This window comes from Lolium perenne, chromosome 7, assembly GCF_019359855.2.
Source record: "Lolium perenne isolate Kyuss_39 chromosome 7, Kyuss_2.0, whole genome shotgun sequence".
NCBI lineage: Eukaryota > Viridiplantae > Streptophyta > Magnoliopsida > Poales > Poaceae > Lolium > Lolium perenne.
In genome coordinates, this window is record NC_067250.2 from 255,877,980 (window position 1) to 255,893,932 (window position 15,953).

Sequence of the window (15,953 nt, forward strand, 5' to 3'; positions counted from 1 at the left end):
TGCTGCACCGCTTCATCCTTGTGTTTGTTTCAAATAGCCTTGCTAGCCTAAACCTTGTATCGAGAGGGAATACTTCTCATGCATCCAAAATCCTTAAGCCAACCACTGTGCCATTTGTGTCCACCATACCTACCTACTACATGGTATTTCTCCGCCATTCCAAAGTAAATTGCTTGAGTGCTACCTTTAAATTTCCAATCTTCACCTTTACAATATATAGCTCATGGGACAAATAGCCTAAAAACTATTGTGGTATTGAATATGTACTTATGCACTTTATCTCTTATTAAGTTGCTTGTTGTGCGATAACCATGTTCCTGGGGACGCCATCAACTACTCTTTGTTGAATTTCATGTGAGTTGCTATGCATGTTCGTCTTGTCTGAAGTAAGAGCGATCTACCACCTTATGGTTAGAGCGTGCATATTGTTAGAGAAGAACATTGGGCCGCTAACTAAAGCCATGATCCATGGTGGAAGTTTCAGTTTTGGACATATATCCTCAATCTCATATGAGAAAATTAATTGTTGCTACATGCTTATGCATAAAAGAGGAGTTCATTATCTGTTGTCTATGTTGTCCCGGTATGGATGTCTGATACGTCTCCGACGTATCGATAATTTCTTATGTTCCATGCCACATTATTGATGTTATCTACATGTTTTATGCACACTTTATGTCATATTCGTGCATTTTCTGGAACTAACCTATTAACAAGATGCCGAAGTGCCGATTCTTTGTTTCTGCTGTTTTTGGTTTCAGAAATCCTAGTAAGGAAATATTCTCGGAATTGGACGAAATCAAAGCCCAGGGGCCTATTTTTCCACGAAGCTTCCAGAAGTCCGAAGATGAAATGAAGAGGGGCCACGGGGTGGCCAAACCCTAGGGCGGCGCGGCCCCACCCCTGGCCGCGCCGGCCTATGGTTTGGGCCCCCCGAGCCGCCTCTTGACTTGCCCTTCCGCCTACTTAAAGCCTCCGTGACGAAACCCCCAGTACCGAGAACCACGATACGGAAAACCTTCCAGAGACGCCGCCAACGCCGATCCCATCTTGGGGGATCCAGGAGATCGCCTCCGGCACCCTGCCGGAGAGGGGAATCATCTCCCGGAGGACTCTACGCCGCCATGGTCGCCTCCGGAGTGATGTGTGAGTAGTCTACCCCTGGACTATGGGTCCATAGCAGTAGCTAGATGGTTGTCTTCTCCCCATTGTGCTATCATTGTCGGATCTTGTGAGCTGCCTAACATGATCAAGATCATCTATCTGTAATTCTATATGTTGCGTTTGTTGGGATCCGATGAATAGAGAATACTTGTTATGTTGATTATCAAAGCTATGTCTATGTGTTGTTTATGATCTTGCATGCTCTCCGTTATTAGTAGATGCTCTGGCCAAGTTGATGCTAGTAACTCCAAGAGGGAGTATTTATGCTCGATAGTGGGTTCATGTCTCCGTGAATCTGGAGGAGTGACAAGAACCACTAAGATTACGGATGTGCTGTTGCCACTAGGGATAAAACATTGATGCTAAGTCTAAGGATGTAGTTGTTGATTACATTACGCACCATACTTAATGCAATTGTCTGTTGCTTTGCAACTTAATACTGGAGGGGGTTCGGATGATAACCTGAAGGTGGACTTTTTAGGCATAGATGCAGTTGGATGGCGGTCTATGTACTTTGTCGTAATGCCCAATTAAATCTCACTATACTCATCATGATATGTATGTGCATGGTCATGCTCTCTTTATTTGTCAATTGCCCAACTGTAATTTGTTCACCCAACATGATGTTTGTCTTATGGGAGAGACACCTCTAGTGAACTGTGGACCCCGGTCCAATTCTCTTTACTGAAATACAATCTCTTGCAATCTTGTTCTCTTGTTTTTCGCAAACAATCATCTTCCACACAATACGGTTAATCCTTTGTTACAGCAAGCCGGTGAGATTGACAACCTCACTGTTTCGTTGGGGCAAAGTACTTTGGTTGTGTTGTGCAGGTTCCACGTTGGCGCCGGAATCCCTGGTGTTGCGCCGCACTACATCCCACCGCCATCAACCTTCAACGTGCTTCTTGGCTCCTCCTGGTTCGATAAACCTTGGTTTCTTTCTGAGGGAAAACTTGCTGCTGTGCGCATCATACCTTCCTCTTGGGGTTCCCAACGAACGTGTGAGTTACACGCCATCAAGCTCTTTTTCTGGCGCCGTTGCCGGGGAGATCAAGACACGCTGCAAGGGGAGTCTCCACTTCTCAATCTCTTTACTTTGTTTTTGTCTTGCTTAGTTTTATTTACTACTTTGTTTGCTGCACTAAATCAAAATACAAAAAAATTAGTTGCTAGTTTTGCTTTATTTGCTATCTTGTTTGCTATATCAAAAACACAAAAAAATTAGTTACTTGCATTTACTTTATCTAGTTTGTTTTATTTACTGTTGCTAAAATGGCCAACGCTGAAAATACTAAGTTGTGTGACTTCACAACCACAAATAATAATGATTTCTTATGCACACCTATTGCTCCACCTGCTACTACAGCAGAATTCTTTGAAATTAAACCTGCTTTACTGAATCTTGTTATGCGAGAGCAATTTTCTGGTGTTAGTTCTGATGATGCTGCTGCCCATCTTAATAATTTTGTTGAACTATGTGAAATGCAAAAATATAAAGATGTAGATGGTGATATTATTAAACTAAAGTTGTTCCCTTTCTCATTAAGAGGAAGAGCTAAAGATTGGTTGCTATATCTGCCTAAGAATAGTATTGATTCATGGACTAAATGCAAGGATGCTTTTATTGGTAGATATTATCCCCCTGCTAAAATTGTATCTTTGAGGAGTAGCATAATGAATTTTAAACAATTAGATACTGAACATGTTGCTCAAGCTTGGGAAAGAATTAAATCTTTGGTTAAAAATTGCCCAACCCATGGACTGACTACTTGGATGATCATCCAAACCTTCTATGCAGGACTAAATTTTTCTTCGCGGAATTTATTGGATTCAGCTGCTGGAGGTACCTTTATGTCCATCACTCTTGGTGAAGCAACAAAGCTTCTTGATAATATGATGATCAATTACTCCGAATGGCACACGGAAAGAGCTCCACAAGGTAAGAAGGTAAATTCTGTCGAAGAAACCTCTTCCTTGAGTGATAAGATTGATGCTATTATGTCTATGCTTGTGAATGATAGGACTAATATTGATCCTAATAATGTTCCGTTAGCTTCATTGGTTGCACAAGAAGAACATGTTGATGTAAACTTCATTAAAAATAATAATTTCAACAACAATGCTTACCGGAACAATTCTAGTAACAACTATAGGCCATATCCTTATAATAATGGCAACGGCTATGGTAATTCTTATGAGAATTCTTACAACAATAATAGGAGTTCACCCCCTGGACTTGAAGCCATGCTTAAAGAATTTATTAGTACACAAACTGCTTTTAACAAATCTGTTGAAGAAAAGCTTGGGAAAATTGATATACTTGCTTCTAAAGTCGATAGCCTTGCTGCTGATGTTGATCTTTTGAAATCAAAAGTTTTGCCTAATGAAAATCATCATAATAAAATTGTTACTACAGCAAATGCCATTCAAGTTAGAATTAATGAGAATATAAGATTAATGGCTGAACTGCGTGCTAGGTGGGATAGAGAAGAAAATGAAAAACTAGCTAAAGAGAAGAATGTAGCTAAAGTTTGGACTATTACCACCACTAGTAATGCTAATGCTACACATGTTGCTGCACCTCCTACTAATACTAATAAAAGAATTGGTGTTAGCAATGTTTCCACTTCTAATGCAAAGCGAGAAACCGCTGAAAGCGCTAAAAGCTAAACCGCCTGTGATAAAGTCATGAAATTTTTTCCAACATTGGGGATGATGATCCCATTGCTTTAGATTATAATGGTTTGAATTTTGATGATTGCCACATCTCTGAAGTTATAAAGTTCTTGCAAAAACTTGCTAAAAGTCCTAATGCTAGTGCTATAAATTTGGCTTTCACACATCATATTACAAATGCTCTCATAAAAACTAGAGAAGAGAAACTAGAGTGCAAAGCCTCTATTCCTAAAAAGCTAGAGGATGGTTGGGAGCCCATCATTAAGATGAAGGTTAAAGATTTTGATTGTAATGCTTTATGTGATCTTGGTGCAAGTATTTCTGTTATGCCTAAGAAAATTTATGATATGCTTGACTTGTCACCGCTGAAAAATTGTTATTTGGATGTTAATCTTGCTGATCATTCTACAAAGAAACCTTTGGGTAAAGTTGATAATGTTCGCATTACCGTTAACAATAACCTTGTTCCCGTTGATTTTGTTGTCTTGGATATTGAATGCAATGCATCTTGTCCCATTATATTGGGAAGACCTTTTCTTCGAACTGTTGGTGCTATTATTGATATGAAGGAAGGTAATATAAAATATCTTATGATATGCTTGACTTGTCACCGCTGAAAAATTGTTATTTGGATGTTAATCTTGCTGATCATTCTACAAAGAAACCTTTGGGTAAAGTTGATAATGTTCGCATTACCGTTAACAATAACCTTGTTCCCGTTGATTTTGTTGTCTTGGATATTGAATGCAATGCATCTTGTCCCATTATATTGGGAAGACCTTTTCTTCGAACTGTTGGTGCTATTATTGATATGAAGGAAGGTAATATAAAATATCAATTTCCTCTCAAGAAAGGTATGGAACACTTTCCTAGAAATAGAATGAAGTTACCTTTTGATTCTATTATGAGAACAAATTATGATGTTGACACCTCGTCTCTCGATAATACTTGATGCACACTTTCTGCGCCTAGCTGAAAGGCGTTAAAGAAAAGCGCTTATGGGAGACAACCCATGTTTTTACCTACAGTACTTTGTTTTTATTTTGTGTCTTGGAAGTTGTTTACTACTGTAGCAACCTCTCCTTATCTTAGTTTTGTGTCTTGTTGTGCCAAGTAAAGCCGTTGATAGAAAAGTAAGTACTAGATTTGGATTACTGCGCAGTTCCAGATTTCTTTGCTGTCACGAATCTGGGTCCACCTCCCTGTAGGTAGCTCAGAAAATTAAGCCAATTTACGTGCATGATCCTCAGATATATGCGCAACTTTCATTAAATTTTAGCATTTTCATTTGAGCAAGTCTGGTGCCATTTTAAAATTCGTCAATACGAACTGTTCTGTTTTGACAGATTCTGCCTTTTATTTCGCATTGCCTCTTTTGCTATGTTGGATGAATTTCTTTGATCCACTAATGTCCAGTAGCATTATGCAATGTCCAGAAGTGTTAAGAATGATTGTGTCACCTCTGAATATGTTAATTTTTATTGTGCACTAACCCTCTAATGAGTTGTTTCGAGTTTGGTGTGGAGGAAGTTTTCAAGGATCAAGAGAGGAGTATGATGCAACATGATCAAGGAGAGTGAAAGCTCTAAGCTTGGGGATGCCCCGGTGGTTCACCCCTGCATATATTAAGAAGACTCAAGCGTCTAAGCTTGGGGATGCCCAAGGCATCCCCTTCTTCATCGACAACATTATCAGGTTCCTCCCCTGAAACTATATTTTTATTCCATCACATCTTATGTGCTTTTTCTTGGAGCGTCGGTTTGTTTTTGTTTTTGTTTTGTTTGAATAAAATGGATCCTAGCATTCACTTTATGGGAGAGAGACATGCTCCGCTGTAGCATATGGACAAGTATGTCCTTGGTTTCTACTCATAGTATTCATGGCGAAGTTTCTCCTTCGTTAAATTGTTATATGGTTGGAATTGGAAAATGATACATGTAGTAATTGCTATTAATGTCTTGGATAATGTGATACTTGGCAATTGTTGTGCTCATGATTAAGCTCTTGCATCATATGCTTTGCACCCATTAATGAAGAAATACATAGAGCATGCTAAAATTTGGTTTGCATATTTGGTTTCTCTAAGGTCTAGATAATTTCTAGTATTGAGTTTGAACAACAAGGAAGACGGTGTAGAGTCTTATAATGTTTTCAATATGTCTTTTATGTGAGTTTTGCTGCACCGGTTCATCCTTGTGTTTGTTTCAAATAAGCCTTGCTAGCCTAAACCTTGTATCGAGAGGGAATACTTCTCATGCATCCAAAATACTTGAGCCAACCACTATGCCATTTGTGTCCACCATACCTACCTACTACATGGTATTTTCCGCCATTCCAAAGTAAATTGCTTGAGTGCTACCTTTAAAATTCCATCATTCACCTTTGCAATATATAGCTCATGGGACAAATAGCTTAAAAACTATTGTGGTATTGAATATGTAATTATGCACTTTATCTCTTATTAAGTTGCTTGTTGTGCGATAACCATGTTCACTGGGGACGCCATCAACTATTCATTGTTGAATTTCATGTGAGTTGCTATGCATGTCCGTCTTGTCTGAAGTAAGAGAGATCTACCACCCTATGGTTAAGCATGCATATTGTTAGAGAAGAACATTGGGCCGCTAACTAAAGCCATGATCCATGGTGGAAGTTTCAGTTTTGGACATATATCCTCAAATCTCAAATGAGAAAATTATTAATTGTTGTTACATGCTTATGCATAAAAGAGGAGTCCATTATCTGTTGTCTATGTTGTCCCGGTATGGATGTCTATGTTGAAGAATAATCAATAGCGAGAAATCCAATGCGAGCTTTCTCCTTAGACCTTTGTACAGACGGCATAGAGGTACCCCTTTGTGACACTTGGTCAAAACATGTGCATTGTGATGATCCGGTAGTCCAAGCTAATTAGGACAAGGTGCGGGCACTATTAGTACACTATGCATGAGGCTTGCAACTTATAAGATATAATTTACATGATGCATATGCTTTATTACTACCGTTGACAAAATTGTTTCATGTTTTCAAAATCAAAGCTCTAGCACAAATATAGCAATCGATGCTTTTCCTCTATGGAGGACCATTCTTTTACTTTCAATGTTGAGTCAGTTCACCTATTTCTCTCCACCTCAAGAAGCAAACACTTGTGTGTACTGTGCATTGATTCCTACATACTTGCTTATTGCGCTTATTATATTACTCTATGTTGACAATATCAATGAGATATACATGTTACAAGTTGAAAGCAACCGCTGAAACTTAATCTTCTTTTGTGTTGCTTCAATGCCTTTACTTTGAATTATTGCTTTATGAGTTAACTCTTATGCAAGACTTATTGATGCTTGTCTTGAAGTGCTATTCATGAAAAGTCTTTGCTTTATGATTCACTTGTTTACTCATGTCATATACATTGTTTTGATCGCTGCATTCACTACATATGCTTTACAAATAGTATGATCAAGATTATGATGGCATGTCACTCCAGAAATTATCTGTGTTATCGTTTTACCTGCTCGGGACGAGCAGAACTAAGCTTGGGGATGCTGATACGTCTCCGACGTATCGATAATTTCTTATGTTCCATGCCACATTATTGATGTTATCTACATGTTTTATGCACACTTTATGTCATATTCGTGCATTTTCTGGAACTAACCTATTAACAAGATGCCGAAGTGCCAGTTGTTGTTTTCTGCTGTTTTTGGTTTCAGAAATCCTAGTAAGGAAATATTCTCGGAATTGGACGAAATCAAAGCCCAGGGGCCTATTTTTCCACGAAGCTTCCAGAAGTCCGAAGATGAAACGAAGAGGGGCCACGGGGTGGCCAAACCCTAGGGCGGCGCGGCCCCACCCCTGGCCGCGCCGGCCTATGGTTTGGGCCCCCCGAGCCGCCTCCTGACTTGCCCTTCCGCCTACTTAAAGCCTCCGTGACGAAACCCCCAGTACCGAGAGCCACGATACGGAAAACCTTCCAGAGACGCCGCCAACGCCGATCCCATCTCGGGGGATCTAGGAGATCACCTCCGGCACCCTGCCGGAGAGGGGAATCATCTCCCGGAGGACTCTACGCCGCCATGGTCGCCTCCGGAGTGATGTGTGAGTAGTCTACCCCTGGACTATGGGTCCATAGCAGTAGCTAGATGGTTGTCTTCTCCCCATTGTGCTATCATTGTCGGATCTTGTGAGCTGCCTAACATGATCAAGATCATCTATCTGTAATTCTATATGTTGCGTTTGTTGGGATCCGATGAATAGAAAATACTTGTTATGTTGATTATCAAAGCTATGTCTATGTGTTGTTTATGATCTTGCATGCTCTCCGTTATTAGTAGATGCTCTGGCCAAGTTGATGCTAGTAACTCCAAGAGGGAGTATTTATGCTCGATAGTGGGTTCATGTCTCCGTGAATCTGGAGGAGTGACAAGAACCACTAAGATTACGGATGTGCTGTTGCCACTAGGGATAAAACATTGATGCTATGTCTAAGGATGTAGTTGTTGATTACATTACGCACCATACTTAATGCAATTGTCTGTTGCTTTGCAACTTAATACTGGAGGGGGTTCGGATCATAACCTGAAGGTGGACTTTTTAGGCATAGATGCAGTTGGATGGCGGTCTATGTACTTTGTTGTAATGCCCAATTAAATCTCACTATACTCATCATGATATGTATGTGCATGGTCATGCTCTCTTTATTTGTCAATTGCCCAACTGTAATTTGTTCACCCAACATGCTGTTTGTCTTATGGGAGAGACACCTCTAGTGAACTGTGGACCCCGGTCCAATTCTCTTTACTGAAATACAATCTCTTGCAATCTTTGTTCTCTTTGTTTTCTGCAAACAATCATCTTCCACATAATACGGTTAATCCTTTGTTACAGCAAGCCGGTGAGATTGACAACCTCACTGTTTCGTTGGGGCAAAGTACTTTGGTTGTGTTGTGCTGGTTCCACGTTGGCGCCGGAATCCCTGGTGTTGCGCCGCACTACATCCCGCCGCCATCAACCTTCAACGTGCTTCTTGGCTCCTCCTGGTTCGATAAACCTTGGTTTCTTTCTGAGGGAAAACTTGCTGCTGTGCGCATCATACCTTCCTCTTGGGGTTCCCAACGAACGTGTGAGTTACACGCCATCAATGTCTAAGTTGAGAATAATCAATAGCGAGAAATCCAATGCGAGCTTTCTCCTTAGACCTTTGTACAGCCGGCATAGAGGTACCCCTTTGTGACACTTGGTTAAAACATGTGCATTGCGATAATCCCGGTAGTCCAAGCTAATTAGGACAAGGTGCGGGCACTATTAGTATACTATGCATGAGGCTTGCAACTTGTAAGATATAATTTACATGATACATATGCTTTATTACTACCGTTGACAAAATTGTTTCATGTTTTCAAAATCAAAGCTCTAGCACAAATATAGCAATCGATGCTTTTCCTCTATGGAGGACCATTCTTTTACTTTCATTGTTGAGTCAGTTCACCTATTTCTCTCCACCTCAAGAAGCAAACACTTGTGTGAACTGTGCATTGATTCCTACATACTTGCATATTGCACTTATTATATTACTATGCATTGACAACTATCCATGAGATATGCATGTTACAAGTTGAAAGCAACCGCTGAAACTTCATCTTCCTTTGTGTTGCTTCAATACCTCTACTTTGAATTATTGCTTTATGAGTTAACTCTTATGCAAGACTTATTGATGCTTGTCTTGAAGTACTATTCATGAAAAGTCTTTGCTATATGATTCACTTGTTTACTCATGTCATTACCATTGTTTTGGATCGCTGCATTCATTACATATGCTTACAATATTATGATCAAGTTTAAAATGATGGCATGTCACTCCATAAATTATCTTTGTTATCGTTTACCTGCTCGGGACGAGCAGAAACTAAGCTTGGGGATGCTGATACGTCTCCGACGTATCGATAATTTCTTATGTTCCATGCCACATTATTGATGATATCTACATGTTTTATGCACACTTTATGTCATATTCGTGCATTTTCTGGAACTAACCTATTAACAAGATGCCGAAGTGCCAGTTGCTGTTTTCTGCTGTTTTTGGTTTCAGAAATCCTAGTAACGAAATATTCTCGGAATCGGACGAAATCAACGCCCAGGTTCCTATTTTGCCCGGAAGCATCCAGAACACCCGAGAGCCGCCAGAGGGAAGCCCTGGGGGCCCCACACTACACCGGCGCGGCCGGAGGGGGCCGCGCCGCCCTATGGTGTGGTGGCCCCAGGCCCCCTCCGAGGCTGCCCTTCCGCCTATTTAAAGCCTCCGTCGCGAAAACCCTATCACGTTCGACGAAACCCACAGAAACCTTCCAGAGCCGTCGCCATCGCGAAGCCAAGATCTGGGGGACAGGAGTCTCTGTTCCGGCACGCCACCGGAACGGGGAAGTGCCCCCGGAAGGCTTCTCCATCGACACCGCTGCCATCTCCACCGCCATCTTCATCACCGCTGCTGCTCCCATGAGGAGGGAGTAGTTCTCCATCGAGGCTCGGGGCTGTACCGGTAGCTATGTGGTTAATCTCTCTCCTATGTACTTCAATACAATGATCTCATGAGCTGCTTTACATGATTGAGATCCATATGATGAGCTTTGTATCGCTACTAGTTGTGTGCTACTCATGTGATGTTATTAAAGTAGTCTATTCCTCCTGCATGGTGTAAAGGTGACTAGTGTGTGCACCATGTGGTTCTTGTCGTAGGCTATGATCATGATCTCTTGTAGATTGTGGAGTTAATTATCATTATGATAGTATTGATGTGATCTATTCCTCCTTCATAGCGTAATGTGGATAGTGTGTGCACTATGTTAGTTCTTGGTTTATTTTGCAATGATCTATTATGCTCTAAGGTTATTTAAATATGAACATTGAATTGTGGAGCTTGTTAACTCCGGCATTGAGGGTTCGTGTAATCCTACGCAATGTGTTCATCATCCAACAAAAGAGTGTATGTAGCACATATGAGAAAGAGTTATTTATTATGCGATCAATGTTGAGAGTGTCCACTAGTGAAAGTGTAATCCCTAGGCCTTGTTCCTAAATACTGCTATCGCTGCTTGTTTACTGTTTTACTGTGTTACTACTGCTGCGTTACTACTGCTTGTTTACTGTCCTGGGCAAAGCACTTTTCTGGTGCCGTTGCTACTTATTCATACCACCTGTATTTCACTATCTCTTCGCTGAACTAGTGCACCTATTAGGTGTGTTGGGGACACAAGAGACTTCTTGCTTTGTGGTTGCAGGGTTGCATGAGAGGGATATCTTTGACCTCTTCCTCCCTGAGTTATATAAACCTTGGGTGATCCACTTAAGGGAAAACTTGCTGCTGTTCTACAAACCTCTGCTCTTGGAGGCCCAACACTGTCTACAGGAAAAGGAGGGGGCGTAGACATCACGCAGTAATCCAAATCTAGTATTGGCTTTACTATCAAAGACTTTACTTGGCACAACAATGCAATAAAATAAAGATAAGGAGAGGTTGCTACAGTAGTAAAAACTTCCAAGACTCAAATATAAAACAAAGTGATGGGTTGTGTCAACACCCGGATTTTTAAGTCCAGATGCCTGTTATGCCGTACATCGCAATCCCAGGAATAATGTTTTTGCGAGACATAATAGTAAGTAGCATAGAGTCATCATTTATTACAACACATATTGTCTTACAACCGTAGATCACATGATCCAATATTACACGAATATATTGTTCAACATCACAAATAGTAGCGGAAGCGAAGTAGTAGTGGACTATCTATTCCACAGGCAACGCTTGACGTTAGAAGACGATCCTAGTTATCGTAGACGTCCTGTTGTCCGTCATCCTGATACTGGTGCTCTCCTTCATAGTCTGGCATTTGAATAGCTAGGGCAAAGCCATGAGTACTTTTAAAGTACTCGCAAACTAACTCTATGATAAATACTTATTAAGTGTAACAAGGGGGTGCTAAGCTCTAGGTTTATTTGCATAAAGCCAAGTTTTAGTTTGATAAACATTTAGTAAAGCCTTATCATGTACTAGACTAACTCAAGTGGGAACATTAGTGTCATTCCCACAACTCATTATGGTTCACCATAATGTCACCTTTCAATCCACCATTCATTTCTAGAATCAAAACATTTTAATGATAACGGAGATAGTATGGCCTTTCCAATCGTCCGTAACCGTGGACACGGCTATTCGAATAGGTTTAACACTCTGCAGAGGTTGTACTCTTGTGCCACAACTTTTGATTTCATCCGTCGAGGATAACCCCGAATCATCGTAACACAGTACGCGGATCATCAATCGAAACCTTTCACTTATATATGCTAGTATGAGCACCTCTCCCCATGAGCTTGGCCTCCCGGTGGAAACCGCAGTTAACCCGGAACCGCACAGGCTTGGGCCGTACATGCACCTCATTTCAACATCAATCCACACTTAACGGAGGCAGCCGCAGCGTAACCCCTATGATGTTTGTTCAGAGGGAACCCATACTAAAATACATAAGTTTCTAGTTAAGCCCTACCCATAATCAGGTATTGTGGGGGTACTTGTATAATTGGAAGGGTATCGCATTCAAACTCAATCATCAATTTTATCAAAAATCACCATCTTCTCTTGTTCAAATCCACCTCCACTTTACTTTCTTTCAAGGTCATTTCACTTCACCATGTTCCCATCTAGAGTAATCAAATTTTAATTGATTAGCACTAGCAACTATATGAGGGGTGCTATCTAGCTTTGAGTGGTGCTAATCTATTCCAAGTATTTTTCTACTCTAGACCAAGTGAATCATAAATCAAAGAGGTACTTTGAAATAAATAAGCAAAAGTAAATGTAAGTAAAAACATGGGATAGGGAATACATAAAAGTAAACTGTGATGGTGCCTTTGCTCTTGTAGAGCTAAGCACTTGTGTTTAGCAAGGGTTAGCTTGCCTTGAGCTGGGTAGTTATCGAAGTTCTCTTCTTCTTCCTGAGAGTAGCCCTCCTCCTCTTGGTATTCCTCGTTACTAGCGTCTATATACGAATACGAGGTATAAATACTAAACCAAGCTCACATACTAAACTAGAAACACTCAAAGGGTTCACACACTAGTCTTAGTATCAATCAAACATGGCATGGTGGATTATTTGATTAGTCTTTATTTGAAAGAAATTAATTTCCTCTCATTACTCCTATTTCTTAAATTTGGTATGTAGGTCTTTAAAAGAACTCATTTCTTTTCATTACCTCTTATTAAGATTTAATCTCTTCATATAATAATAAGGTATGAAATATAGGTTGACCCAAAGTCAACATTTCATATCTATTATATGTGAGTTCAATTTAATTGAAGTGCTACACTTCACATAGTTTTAATACTTAACATTTAAATGAATTAAAATCTCTAAGTAATAATTCTCAAGGGTTCATTAGCCTAAGTCATTCCCCCTGGTTATTAGTACTTAGGATCAAAATTTAAATGAGGGGTAGCTCTCATATTAGGGTTGAGTTTGAATTCCTCTTTAAAATGTTCTAGAAATGACTACATAGCCATTTTATTTGATCTAGTCCATGATCATACAAACAACAGGGCTTTGTTATTGCATAATAAATTAGATGACATCATTTGTGATTTATTAGAATTGGAATTACTTCAAAATCTATTCTGGTTGAATTTTAAATAAAGTTTGAATGTTCAAAAGTCCCTGCCTTGTCTTTTTTGTCAAATTAAATATACAATGAAATTGGAGATGGGGCCAGTGGCATTGGATAGATAAATTCATGGGCTTTCCAACGGTATAAAGTTTGCTAAATTTGGTCTGGCAGATTTCAAACTATTCAAAATTTGCTAAACACTCAGCAGCACAAATTTGAATAAAGATTAAATCCAGATTTGAATTCATGGGCTAGGCGGGAAAGCTAAACGGGCCGAAACTAGTTTAAATCCCACTTCGCAGCCCAACACGCATCTGGTGCGCTCGGGCCGCACTGACAAGGTGGGGGCCACCTGTCGGCGACACTTAACGCAGCGAAACGGTACGCGAAATAGAAACCGTTGGATTAGACTGGGATCCGACGGCGTGTGAACGTCGTCTTCTCCGATGAGCGGCGGGCTCCCTGGCGGCGAGCCTAGGGGGTCGGAGGGCGTACCAGGCCGGTGCAGGAGTCTAGCAGTAGGCGCGGAGAAGATGTAGTAGATGAGGAAGCCCTGGGAGCAGCGGCGGCGCTCGGGGAGGCGCCAATCGGAGCAGAGCTTCCGCGGGCTCCGGCGGACTTGAGCTTGCGATTCGAGCAGCTCCGGCGAGGTGGTGCTAAATTGAGGTGGGGAGCTTGTTCAGAGAAGGGAGGGGAGCAAAGTGTGTGAAGAAATGGTGGGCGGAGGAGCTCTATTTATAGCAGGCGATGGAGGCCGTGAGGTGCTGCGGAGGAGCGTCGTCGGCGTGGCCTCTCCGTCGGTCGAAAGGGCAAGGCGAGGACGGCATCTTGTAGGCGTCGTCCTGGCGATGCTCAACGGCTAGCTGGCGCAGAGAAAAGGCGACGGGATGGCTCGGGAGCGTGGAGGGTTTGCGGCAGGGCGTGCGGCATCATTCGGTCGAGGACGACGGCGACGGTGCAGGGGCAGGCCTGGGCTTGTGTCTAGCGTGTAGAGGGTGGGGTGTAGATGCTCGACGCAGTGATAGGGATGCAGGGGGAGGACGGAGGTGCTCGAGCGCTTGGCGTCCTGGCGTGGCCAGAGCGCGGTCACCGCATGGGCTGGCACGTCCTGGCACGCTTTGGGCACGGCTTGTCTGGCCAATGCCAAGCCTTGGCGTTGCTGGGGCGTGTACCGTTGGTGTCCTTGTGCTGTGTAGATGCTCCAGGACAAGGGCAAGAGTTGAAAAGAGGGCTGGAGGTGGAGATGCCAAAGGTGGCCGGCATGGCCACGGTATGCATTAGATTAGGGTTTCTTTTCCCTCTCCTCTCACTTTAATCGATCAAGCCAAGTACTGGGGTGAAGCAGGGGTTGTAAGAGGGTGCAATGATCAAGGATTAAAGGGGTTTAGGGAAGAAACCAGTGGGTAATAGGGTGACACACAATTCTGGATTATTGCATGCAAGGTGTTCGGTCAAATGGCCGCAAGAACTTTTCTTTTGAATTTTGAAATTCTTTTTGGTGAATCTCATTTATATAATGAATGTGAAGTATTGGTGGTGGTGGCACTCAATTTGGAGTTGTTTTGCAAAATGTCAAAAGTGACATGATCTTCTCTTTATTTCAGCATCCCTTCTTGTCACTCTTATTCTGGTCAACCTAGTCAACACTAGCCATGATGGTCAACATCAAAGTTGCTCACCTTGACATGGTCTTGGATGACATGGCTTTGGTTGACCAAGTTTAGTTCAAGAATTGAGAAAACCAGGGGGGTAAAGAGGTGAAGAAAATATTTTGGGGAGAAGTGACCATTATCATATGTATGTGAGATTTTTGATTTCCTTGTGTTTGATTCTTGATTCAAGGATGCAATTGTGTTAGTTTATCACATTGAAGTATTTTAGAAGCAAGGGAGCAAGCAATTATGGCCTTGGTTGAGGATTTGCTATTTTGCATAATGTGTATGTAAGTGGAAAGTGGGTTTTTCCCATTTTCTCCAATTCCCTTCAAGTTAGGGTTTGTTGATTTTGATTTGGGTTCACATAGCAATGTTTAAACATACTAACACTCATCATGGCAATTGCACAAAAGAAAAACACTCAAATGCATGAACCTATATGTGGCACTTGTATGCATAGAAAAAGTTTTTGTTAATTGCAAATTTTGGGTTTGGGGAAATTATCTCTCTTGTTTATTATTGTTGAAACTTGGGATGTTACAAACCCTTCCCCCTTACAAAAGATCTCGTCCCGAGATCTGAGAAAACTAGGTACTAAAGAGATCTGGGTACTCAGTCCTCATAAAGTCTTCTCTCTCCCAAGTGGCTTCTTCTTCGGTGTGATTACTCCATTGGATCTTCAGAAACTTGATACTTCGAGTACGGGTAGTTCTGAAAGCTTCTTCCAGGATGCGAATAGGTACTTCGCGGTATGTCAGATCTGAGTTGATATCCACAGCTCGATGGTCGATGTTCTTGAAAACC